We start from the raw sequence: 12,592 nt of genomic DNA on the forward strand, positions 1-12,592 counted from the left end.
ACACTGGCTGAGTGTGTATTCTTTAAACATAGACTGAGTCCATATTCTGTTAGAACACAGACTGAGTAATTTTTGAACAAAATCTGAGTTCATATTCTGTTAGAACACAGACTGAGTTAGTAATTTTTGATCTGAAACCACATTCTGTTAGAACACAGTCTAAGTTAGTGTTATGTTAGAACACTGAGCTGAGTGAGTATTCTTTAAACATAGACTTAGTCCATATTCTGTTAGAACACAGACTGAGTAATTTTTGAACAAAATCTGAGTCCACATTCTGTTAGAACACAGACTGAGTTAGTAATATTTGATCTGAATCCACATTCTGTTAGAACACAGGCTGAGTTAGAATTCTGTTAGAACACTGGCTACGTGAGTGTTCTGTAGGAATACTGAGGTGAGTGAGTATTCTTTAAATATATACTGAGTCCATATTCTGTTACAACACAGGCTGTGTGAGTATTCTGTTAGAACACAGGCTGAGTCCATACTCTGGTAAAATATTGGCTGAGTGAGTATTCTTTAAACATAGACTTAGTCCATATTCTGTTAGAACACAGACTGAGTAATTTTTGAACAAAATCTAAGTCCATATTCTGTTAGAACACAGACTGCGTTAGTAATTTTTGACCTGAATCCACATTCTGTTAGAAAACAGGCTGAGTTAGTGTTCTGTTAGAACACAGGCTACGTGAGTGTTCTGTTAGAATACTGAGGCGAGTGAGTATTCTTTAAATATAGACCGAGTCCATATTCTGTTAGAAAACAGGCTGTGTGAGTATTCTGTTAGAACACAGGCTACGTGAGTGTTCTGTTAGAACACTGAGGTGAGTGAGTATTTTTTAAACATAGACTGCGTCCAAATTCTGTTAGAACATAGACTGAGTTAGTAATTTTTGAACAATATCTGAGTCCACATTCTGTTAGAACACAGGCTAAGTGAGCGTTCTGCTAGAACACAGGCTGAGTGAGTATTCTTGAAAATAGTCTGAATCCATATTCTGGTAGAACACTGGCTAAGTGAGTATTCTTTAAACATAGACTGAGTCCATATTCTGTTAGAACACAGACTGAGTAATTTTTGAACAAAATCTGAGTTCATATTCTGTTAGAACACAGACTGAGTTAGTAATTTTTGATCTGAAACCACATTCTGTTAGAACACAGGCTAAGTGAGTGTTATGTTAGAACACTGAGCTGAGTGAGTATTCTTTAAACATAGACTTAGTCCATATTCTGTTAGAACACAGACTGAGTAATTTTTGAACAAAATCTGAGTCCACATTCCGTTAGAACACAGACTGAGTTAGTAATATTTGATCTGAATCCACATTCTGTTAGAACACAGGCTGAGTTAGTATTCTGTTAGAACAATGGCTACGTGAGTGTTCTGTAGGAATACTGCGGTGAGTGAGTATTTTTAAATATAGACTGAGTACATATTCTGTTAGAACACAGGCTGTGTGAGTATTCTGTTAGAACACAGGCTGAGTCCATACTCTGGTAAAATACTGGCTGAGTGAGTATTCTTTAAACATAGACTGAGTCCATATTCTGTTAGAACACAGACTGAGTAATTTTTGAACAAAATCTAAGTCCATATTCTGTTAGAACACAGACTGCGTTAGTAATTTTTGATCTGAATCCACATTTTGTTAGAAAACAGGCTGAGTTAGTGTTCTGTTAGAACACAGGCTACGTGAGTGTTCTGTTAGAACACTGAGGTGAGTGAGTATTTTTTAAACAGAGACTGCGTCCAAATTCTGTTAGAACACAGACTGAGTTAGTAATTTTTGAACAATATCTGAGTCCACATTCTGTTAGAACACAGGCTAAGTGAGCGTTCTGCTAGAACACAGGCTGAGTGAGTATTCTTGAAAATAGTCTGAATCCATATTCTGGTAGAACACTGGCTGAGTGAGTATTCTTTAAACATAGACTGAGTCCATATTCTGTTAGAACACAGACTGAGTAATTTTTGAACAAAATCTGAGTCCACATTCTGTTAGAACACAGACTGAGTTAGTAATTTTTGATCTGAAACCACATTCTGTTAGAACACAGGCTAAGTGAGTGTTATGTTAGAACACTGAGCTGAGTGAGTATTCTTTAAACATAGACTTAGTCCATATTCTGTTAGAACACAGACTGAGTAATTTTTGAACAAAATCTCAATTCATATTCTGTTAGAACACAGACTGAGTTATTAATTTTTGATCTGAACCCACATTCTGTTAGAACACAGACTGAGTTAGTAATTTTTGATCTGAATCCACATTCTGTTAGAACACAGGCTGAATAATTTTTGAACAAAATCTGCGTCCACATTCTGTTAGAACACAGACTGAGTTAGTAATATTTGATCTGAAACCACATTCTGTTAGAACACAGGCTAAGTGAGTGTTATGTTAGAACACTGAGCTGAGTGAGTATTCTTTAAACATAGACTTAGTCCATATTCTGTTAGAACACAGGCTGTGTGAGTATTCTGTTAGAACACAGGCTGAGTCCATACTCTGGTAAAATACTGGCTGAGTGAGTATTCTTTAAACATAGACTGAGTCAATATTCTGTTAGAAACAGACTGAGTAATTTTTGAACAAAATCTGAGTCCACATTTTGTTAGAACACAGACTGAGTTAGTAATTTTTGTTCTGAATCCACATTCTGTTAGAACACAGGCTGAGTTAGTATTCTGTTAGAACACTGGCTACGTGAGTGTTCTGTTAGAATACTGAGGTGAGTGAGTATTCTTTAAATATAGACTGAGTCCATATTCTGTTAGAACACAGGCTGTGTGAGTATTCTGTTAGAACACAGGCTACGTGAGTGTTCTGTTAGAACACTGAGGTGAGTGAGTATTTTTTAAACATAGACTGCGTCCAAATTCTGTTAGAACACAGACTGAGTTAGTAATTTTTGAACAATATCTGAGTCCACATTCTGTTAGAACACAGGCTAAGTGAGCGTTCTGCTAGAACACAGGCTGAGTGAGTATTCTTGAAAATGGTCTGAATCCATATTCTGGTAGAACACTGGCTGAGTGTGTATTCTTTAAACATAGACTGAGTCCATATTCTGTTAGAACACAGACTGAGTAATTTTTGAACAAAATCTGAGTTCATATTCTGTTAGAACACAGACTGCGTTAGTAATTTTTGACCTGAATCCACATTCTGTTAGAAAACAGGCTGAGTTAGTGTTCTGTTAGAACACAGGCTACGTGAGTGTTCTGTTAGAATACTGAGGCGAGTGAGTATTCTTTAAATATAGACTGAGTCCATATTCTGTTAGAACACAGGCTGTGTGAGTATTGTGTTAGAACACAGGCTACGTGAGTGTTCTGTTAGAACACTGAGGTGAGTGAGTATTTTTTAAACATAGACTGCGTCCAAATTCTGTTAGAACATAGACTGAGTTAGTAATTTTTGAACAATATCTGAGTCCACATTCTGTTAGAACACAGGCTAAGTGAGCGTTCTGCTAGAACACAGGCTGAGTGAGTATTCTTGAAAATAGTCTGAATCCATATTCTGGTAGAACACTGGCTGAGTGAGTATTCTTTAAACATAGACTGAGTCCATATTCTGTTAGAACACAGACTGAGTAATTTTTGAACAAAATCTGAGTTCATATTCTGTTAGAACACAGACTGAGTTAGTAATTTTTGATCTGAAACCACATTCTGTTAGAACAAAGGCTAAGTGAGTGTTATGTTAGAACACTGAGCTGAGTGAGTATTCTTTAAACATAGACTTAGTCCATATTCTGTTAGAACACAGACTGAGTAATTTTTGAACAAAATCTGAGTCCACATTCTGTTAGAACACAGACTGAGTTAGTAATATTTGATCTGAATCCACATTCTGTTAGAACACAGGCTGAGTTAGTATTCTGTTAGAACAATGGCTACGTGAGTGTTCTGTAGGAATACTGCGGTGAGTGAGTATTCTTTAAATATAGACTGAGTACATATTCTGTTAGAACACAGGCTGTGTGAGTATTCTGTTAGAACACAGGCTGAGTCCATACTCTGGTAAAATACTGGCTGAGTGAGTATTCTTTAAACATAGACTGAGTCCATATTCTGTTAGAACACAGACTGAGTAATTTTTGAACAAAATCTAAGTCCATATTCTGTTAGAACACAGACTGCGTTAGTAATTTTTGATCTGAATCCACATTTTGTTAGAGAACAGGCTGAGTTAGTGTTCTGTTAGAACACAGGCTACGTGAGTGTTCTGTTAGAACACTGAGGTGAGTGAGTATTTTTTAAACAGAGACTGCGTCCAAATTCTGTTAGAACACAGACTGAGTTAATAATTTTTGAACAATATCTGAGTCCACATTCTGTTAGAACACAGGCTAAGTGAGCGTTCTTCTAGAACACAGGCTGAGTGAGTATTCTTGAAAATAGTCTGAATCCATATTCTGGTAGAACACTGGCTGAGAGAGTATTCTTTAAACATAGACTGAGTCCATATTCTGTTAGAACACAGACTGAGTAATTTTTGAACAAAATCTAAGTCCATATTCTGTTAGAACACAGACTGCGTTAGTAATTTTTGACCTGAATCCACATTCTGTTAGAAAACAGGCTGAGTTAGTGTTCTGTTAGAACACAGGCTACGTGAGTGTTCTGTTAGAATACTGAGGCGAGTGAGTATTCTTTAAATATAGACTGAGTCCATATTCTGTTAGAACACAGGCTGTGTGAGTATTGTGTTAGAACACAGGCTACGTGAGTGTTCTGTTAGAACACTGAGGTGAGTGAGTATTTTTTAAACATAGACTGCGTCCAAATTCTGTTAGAACATAGACTGAGTTAGTAATTTTTGAACAATATCTGAGTCCACATTCTGTTAGAACACAGGCTAAGTGAGCGTTCTGCTAGAACACAGGCTGAGTGAGTATTCTTGAAAATAGTCTGAACCCACATTCTGTTAGAACACAGACTGAGTTAGTAATTATTGATCTGAATCCACATTCTGTTAGAAAACAGGCTGAATAATTTTTGAACAAAATCTGAGTCCACATTCTGTTAGAACACAGACTGGGTTAGTAATATTTGATCTGAATCCACATTCTGTTAGAACACAGGCTGAGTTAGTATTCTGTTAGAACACTGGCTACGTGAGTGTTCTGTTGGAATACTGAGGTGAGTGAGTATTCTTTAAATATAGACTGAGTCCATATTCTGTTAGAACACAGGCTGTGTGAGTATTCTGTTAGAACACAGGCTGAGTCCATACTCTGGTAAAATATTGGCTGAGTGAGTATTCTTTAAACATAGACTGAGTCCATATTCTGTTAGAACACAGACTGAGTAATTTTTGAACAAAATCTAAGTCCATATTCTGTTAGAACACAGACTGCGTTAGTAATTTTTGATCTGAATCCACATTCTGTTAGAAAACAGGCTGAGTTAGTGTTCTGTTAGAACACAGGCTACGTGAGTGTTCTGTTAGAATACTGAGGTGAGTGAGTATTCTTTAAATATAGACTGAGTCCATATACTGTTAGAACACAGGCTGTGTGAGTATTCTGTTAGAACACAGGCTGAGTCCATACTCTGGTAAAATACTGGCTGAGTGAGTATTCTTTAAACATAGACTGAGACCATATTCTGTTAGAAACAGAATGAGTAATTTTTGAACAAAATCTGAGTCCACATTCTGTTAGAACACAGACTGAGTTAGTAATTTTTGATCTGAATCCACATTCTGTTAGAACACAGGCTGAATAATTTTTGAACAAAATCTGAGTTCATATTCTGTTAGAACACAGACTGCGTTAGTAATTTTTGACCTGAATCCACATTCTGTTAGAAAACAGGCTGAGTTAGTGTTCTGTTAGAACACAGGCTACGTGAGTGTTCTGTTAGAATACTGAGGCGAGTGAGTATTCTTTAAATATAGACTGAGTCCATATTCTGTTAGAACACAGGCTGTGTGAGTATTGTGTTAGAACACAGGCTACGTGAGTGTTCTGTTAGAACACTGAGGTGAGTGAGTATTTTTTAAACATAGACTGCGTCCAAATTCTGTTAGAACATAGACTGAGTTAGTAATTTTTGAACAATATCTGAGTCCACATTCTGTTAGAACACAGGCTAAGTGAGCGTTCTGCTAGAACACAGGCTGAGTGAGTATTCTTGAAAATAGTCTGAATCCATATTCTGGTAGAACACTGGCTGAGTGAGTATTCTTTAAACATAGACTGAGTCCATATTCTGTTAGAACACAGACTGAGTAATTTTTGAACAAAATCTGAGTTCATATTCTGTTAGAACACAGACTGAGTTAGTAATTTTTGATCTGAAACCACATTCTGTTAGAACAAAGGCTAAGTGAGTGTTATGTTAGAACACTGAGCTGAGTGAGTATTCTTTAAACATAGACTTAGTCCATATTCTGTTAGAACACAGACTGAGTAATTTTTGAACAAAATCTGAGTCCACATTCTGTTAGAACACAGACTGAGTTAGTAATATTTGATCTGAATCCACATTCTGTTAGAACACAGGCTGAGTTAGTATTCTGTTAGAACAATGGCTACGTGAGTGTTCTGTAGGAATACTGCGGTGAGTGAGTATTCTTTAAATATAGACTGAGTACATATTCTGTTAGAACACAGGCTGTGTGAGTATTCTGTTAGAACACAGGCTGAGTCCATACTCTGGTAAAATACTGGCTGAGTGAGTATTCTTTAAACATAGACTGAGTCCATATTCTGTTAGAACACAGACTGAGTAATTTTTGAACAAAATCTAAGTCCATATTCTGTTAGAACACAGACTGCGTTAGTAATTTTTGATCTGAATCCACATTTTGTTAGAGAACAGGCTGAGTTAGTGTTCTGTTAGAACACAGGCTACGTGAGTGTTCTGTTAGAACACTGAGGTGAGTGAGTATTTTTTAAACAGAGACTGCGTCCAAATTCTGTTAGAACACAGACTGAGTTAATAATTTTTGAACAATATCTGAGTCCACATTCTGTTAGAACACAGGCTAAGTGAGCGTTCTTCTAGAACACAGGCTGAGTGAGTATTCTTGAAAATAGTCTGAATCCATATTCTGGTAGAACACTGGCTGAGAGAGTATTCTTTAAACATAGACTGAGTCCATATTCTGTTAGAACACAGACTGAGTAATTTTTGAACAAAATCTAAGTCCATATTCTGTTAGAACACAGACTGCGTTAGTAATTTTTGACCTGAATCCACATTCTGTTAGAAAACAGGCTGAGTTAGTGTTCTGTTAGAACACAGGCTACGTGAGTGTTCTGTTAGAATACTGAGGCGAGTGAGTATTCTTTAAATATAGACTGAGTCCATATTCTGTTAGAACACAGGCTGTGTGAGTATTGTGTTAGAACACAGGCTACGTGAGTGTTCTGTTAGAACACTGAGGTGAGTGAGTATTTTTTAAACATAGACTGCGTCCAAATTCTGTTAGAACATAGACTGAGTTAGTAATTTTTGAACAATATCTGAGTCCACATTCTGTTAGAACACAGGCTAAGTGAGCGTTCTGCTAGAACACAGGCTGAGTGAGTATTCTTGAAAATAGTCTGAACCCACATTCTGTTAGAACACAGACTGAGTTAGTAATTATTGATCTGAATCCACATTCTGTTAGAAAACAGGCTGAATAATTTTTGAACAAAATCTGAGTCCACATTCTGTTAGAACACAGACTGGGTTAGTAATATTTGATCTGAATCCACATTCTGTTAGAACACAGGCTGAGTTAGTATTCTGTTAGAACACTGGCTACGTGAGTGTTCTGTTGGAATACTGAGGTGAGTGAGTATTCTTTAAATATAGACTGAGTCCATATTCTGTTAGAACACAGGCTGTGTGAGTATTCTGTTAGAACACAGGCTGAGTCCATACTCTGGTAAAATATTGGCTGAGTGAGTATTCTTTAAACATAGACTGAGTCCATATTCTGTTAGAACACAGACTGAGTAATTTTTGAACAAAATCTAAGTCCATATTCTGTTAGAACACAGACTGCGTTAGTAATTTTTGATCTGAATCCACATTCTGTTAGAAAACAGGCTGAGTTAGTGTTCTGTTAGAACACAGGCTACGTGAGTGTTCTGTTAGAATACTGAGGTGAGTGAGTATTCTTTAAATATAGACTGAGTCCATATACTGTTAGAACACAGGCTGTGTGAGTATTCTGTTAGAACACAGGCTGAGTCCATACTCTGGTAAAATACTGGCTGAGTGAGTATTCTTTAAACATAGACTGAGACCATATTCTGTTAGAAACAGAATGAGTAATTTTTGAACAAAATCTGAGTCCACATTCTGTTAGAACACAGACTGAGTTAGTAATTTTTGATCTGAATCCACATTCTGTTAGAACACAGGCTGAATAATTTTTGAACAAAATCTGCGTCCACATTCTGTTAGAACACAGACTGAGTTAGTAATATTTGATCTGAATCCACATTCTGTTAGAACACAGGCTGAGTTAGTATTCTGTTAGAACACTGGCTACGTGAGGGTTCTGTTGGAATACTGAGGTGAGTCAGTATTCTTTAAATATAGACTGAGTCCATATTCTGTTAGAACACAGGCTGTGTGAGTATTCTGTTAGAACACAGGCTGAGTCCATACTCTGGTAAAATATTGGCTGAGTGAGTATTCTTTAAACATAGACTGAGTCCATATTCTGTTAAAACACAGACTGAGTAATTTTTGAACAAAATCTAAGTCCATATTCTGTTAGAACACAGACTGCGTTAGTAATTTTTGATCTGAATCCACATTTTGTTAGAAAACAGGCTGAGTTAGTGTTCTGTTAGAACACAGGCTACGTGAGTGTTCTGTTAGAATACTGAGGTGAGTGAGTATTCTTTAAATATAGACTGAGTCCATATTCTGTTAGAACACAGGCTGTGTGAGTATTCTGTTAGAACACAGGCTACGTGAGTGTTCTGTTAGAACACTGAGGTGAGTGAGTATTTTTTAAACATAGACTGCGTCCAAATTCTGTTAGAACACAGACTGAGTTAGTAATTTTTGAACAATATCTGAGTCCACATTCTGTTAGAACACAGGCTAAGTGAGCGTTCTGCTAGAATACTGGCTGAGTGAGTATTCTTGAAAATGGTCTGAATCCATATTCTGTTAGAACACAGACTGCGTTAGTAATTTTTGATCTGAATCCACATTCTGTTAGAAAACAGGCTGAGTTAGTGTTCTGTTAGAACACAGGCTACGTGAGTGTTCTGTTAGAATACTGAGGTGAGTGAGTATTCTTTAAATATAGACTGAGTCCATATTCTGTTAGAACACAGGCTGTGTGAGTATTCTGTTAGAACACAGGCTGAGTCCATACTCTGGTAAAATACTGGCTGAGTGAGTATTCTTTAAACATAGACTGAGTCCATATTCTGTTAGAAACAGACTGAGTAATTTTTGAACAAAATCTGAGTCCACATTTTGTTAGAACACAGACTGAGTTAGTAATTTTTGTTCTGAATCCACATTCTGTTAGAACACAGGCTGAGTTAGTATTCTGTTAGAACACTGGCTACGTGAGTGTTCTGTTAGAATACTGAGGTGAGTGAGTATTCTTTAAATATAGACTGAGTCCATATTCTGTTAGAACACAGGCTGTTTGAGTATTCTGTTAGAACACAGGCTACGTGAGTGTTCTGTTAGAACACTGAGGTGAGTGAGTATTTTTTAAACATAGACTGCGTCCAAATTCTGTTAGAACACAGACTGAGTTAGTAATTTTTGAACAATATCTGAGTCCACATTCTGTTAGAACACAGGCTAAGTGAGCGTTCTGCTAGAACACAGGCTGAGTGAGTATTCTTGAAAATGGTCTGAATCCATATTCTGGTAGAACACTGGCTGAGTGTGTATTCTTTAAACATAGACTGAGTCCATATTCTTTTAGAACACAGACTGAGTAATTTTTGAACAAAATCTGAGTTCATATTCTGTTAGAACACAGACTGAGTTAGTAATTTTTGATCTGAAACCATATTCTGTTAGAACACAGGCTAAGTGAGTGTTATGTTAGAACACTGAGCTGAGTGAGTATTCTTTAAACATAGACTTAGTCCATATTCTGTTAGAACACAGACTGAGTAATTTTTGAACAAAATCTGAGTCCACATTCTGTTAGAACACAGACTGAGTTAGTAATATTTGATCTGAATACACATTCTGTTAGAACACAGGCTGAGTTAGTATTGTGTTAGAACACTGGCTACGTGAGTGTTCTGTAGGAATACTGAGGTGAGTGAGTATTCTTTAAATATATACTGAGTCCATATTCTGTTACAACACAGGCTGTGTGAGTATTCTGTTAGAACACAGGCGGAGTCCATACTCTGTTAAAATATTGGCTGAGTGAGTATTCTTTAAACATAGACTTAGTCCATATTCTGTTAGAACACAGACTGAGTAATTTTTGAACAAAATCTAAGTCCATATTCTGTTAGAACACAGACTGCGTTAGTAATTTTTGACCTGAATCCACATTCTGTTAGAAAACAGGCTGAGTTAGTGTTCTGTTAGAACACAGGCTACGTGAGTGTTCTGTTAGAATACTGAGGCGAGTGAGTATTCTTTAAATATAGACTGAGTCCATATTCTGTTAGAACACAGGCTGTGTGAATATTCTGTTAGAACACAGGCTACGTGAGTGTTCTGTTAGAACACTGAGGTGAGTGAGTATTTTTTAAACATAGACTGCGTCCAAATTCTGTTAGAACATAGACTGAGTTAGTAATTTTTGAACAATATCTGAGTCCACATTGTGTTAGAACACAGGCTAAGTGAGCGTTCTGCTAGAACACAGGCTGAGTGAGTATTCTTGAAAATAGTCTGAATCCATATTCTGGTAGAACACTGGCTGAGTGAGTATTCTTTAAACATAGACTGAGTTCATATTCTGTTAGAACACAGACTGAGTAATTTTTGAACAAAATCTGAGTTCATATTCTGTTAGAACACAGACTGAGTTAGTAATTTTTGATCTGAATCCACATTCTGTTAGAAAACAGGCTGAGTTAGTGTTCTGTTAGAACACAGGCTACGTGAGTGTTCTGTTAGAATACTGAGGTGAGTGAGTATTCTTTAAATATAGACTGAGTCCATATTCTGTTAGAACACAGGCTGTGTGAGTATTCTGTTAGAACACAGGCTGAGTCCATACTCTGGTAAAATACTGGCTGAGTGAGTATTCTTTAAACATAGACTGAGTCCATATTCTGTTAGAAACAGACTGAGTAATTTTTGAACAAAATCTGAGTCCACATTTTGTTAGAACACAGACTGAGTTAGTAATTTTTGATCTGAATCCACATTTTGTTAGAAAACAGGCTGAGTTAGTGTTCTGTTAGAACACAGGCTACGTGAGTGTTCTGTTAGAACACTGAGGTGAGTGAGTATTTTTTAAACAGAGACTGCGTCCAAATTCTGTTAGAACACAGACTGAGTTAGTAATTTTTGAACAATATCTGAGTCCACATTCTGTTAGAACACAGGCTAAGTGAGCGTTCTGCTAGAACACAGGCTGAGTGAGTATTCTTGAAAATAGTCTGAATCCATATTCTGGTAGAACACTGGCTGAGTGAGTATTCTTTAAACATAGACTGAGTCCATATTCTGTTAGAACACAGACTGAGTAATTTTTGAACAAAATCTGAGTCCACATTCTGTTAGAACACAGACTGAGTTAGTAATTTTTGATCTGAAACCACATTCTGTTAGAACACAGGCTAAGTGAGTGTTATGTTAGAACACTGAGCTGAGTGAGTATTCTTTAAACATAGACTTAGTCCATATTCTGTTAGAACACAGACTGAGTAATTTTTGAACAAAATCTCAGTTCATATTCTGTTAGAACACAGACTGAGTTAGTAATTTTTGATCTGAACCCACATTCTGTTAGAACACAGACTGAGTTAGTAATTATTGATCTGAATCCACATTCTGTTAGAAAACAGGCTGAATAATTTTTGAACAAAATCTGAGTCCACATTCTGTTAGAACACAGACTGGGTTAGTAATATTTGATCTGAATCCACATTCTGTTAGAACACAGGCTGAGTTAGTATTCTGTTAGAACACTGGCTACGTGAGTGTTCTGTTGGAATACTGAGGTGAGTGAGTATTCTTTAAATATAGACTGAGTCCATATTCTGTTAGAACACAGGCTGTGTGAGTATTCTGTTAGAACACAGGATGAGTCCATAATCTGGTAAAATACTGGCTGAGTGAGTATTCTTTAAACATAGACTGAGTCCATATTCTGTTAGAAACAGACTGAGTAATTTTTGAACAAAATCTGAGTCCACATTTTGTTAGAACACAGACTGAGTTAGTAATTTTTGTTCTGAATCCACATTCTGTTAGAACACAGGCTGAGTTAGTATTCTGTTAGAACACTGGCTACGTGAGTGTTCTGTTAGAATACTGAGGTGAGTGAGTATTCTTTAAATATAGACTGAGTCCATATTCTGTTAGAACACAGGCTGTTTGAGTATTCTGTTAGAACACAGGCTACGTGAGTGTTCTGTTAGAACACTGAGGTGAGTGAGTATTTTTTAAACA

The sequence above is a fragment of the Furipterus horrens genome, unplaced genomic scaffold (genome assembly GCF_987537825.1).
Source record: "Furipterus horrens unplaced genomic scaffold, mFurHor1.1.pri manual_scaffold_11, whole genome shotgun sequence".
Lineage (NCBI taxonomy): Eukaryota > Metazoa > Chordata > Mammalia > Chiroptera > Furipteridae > Furipterus > Furipterus horrens.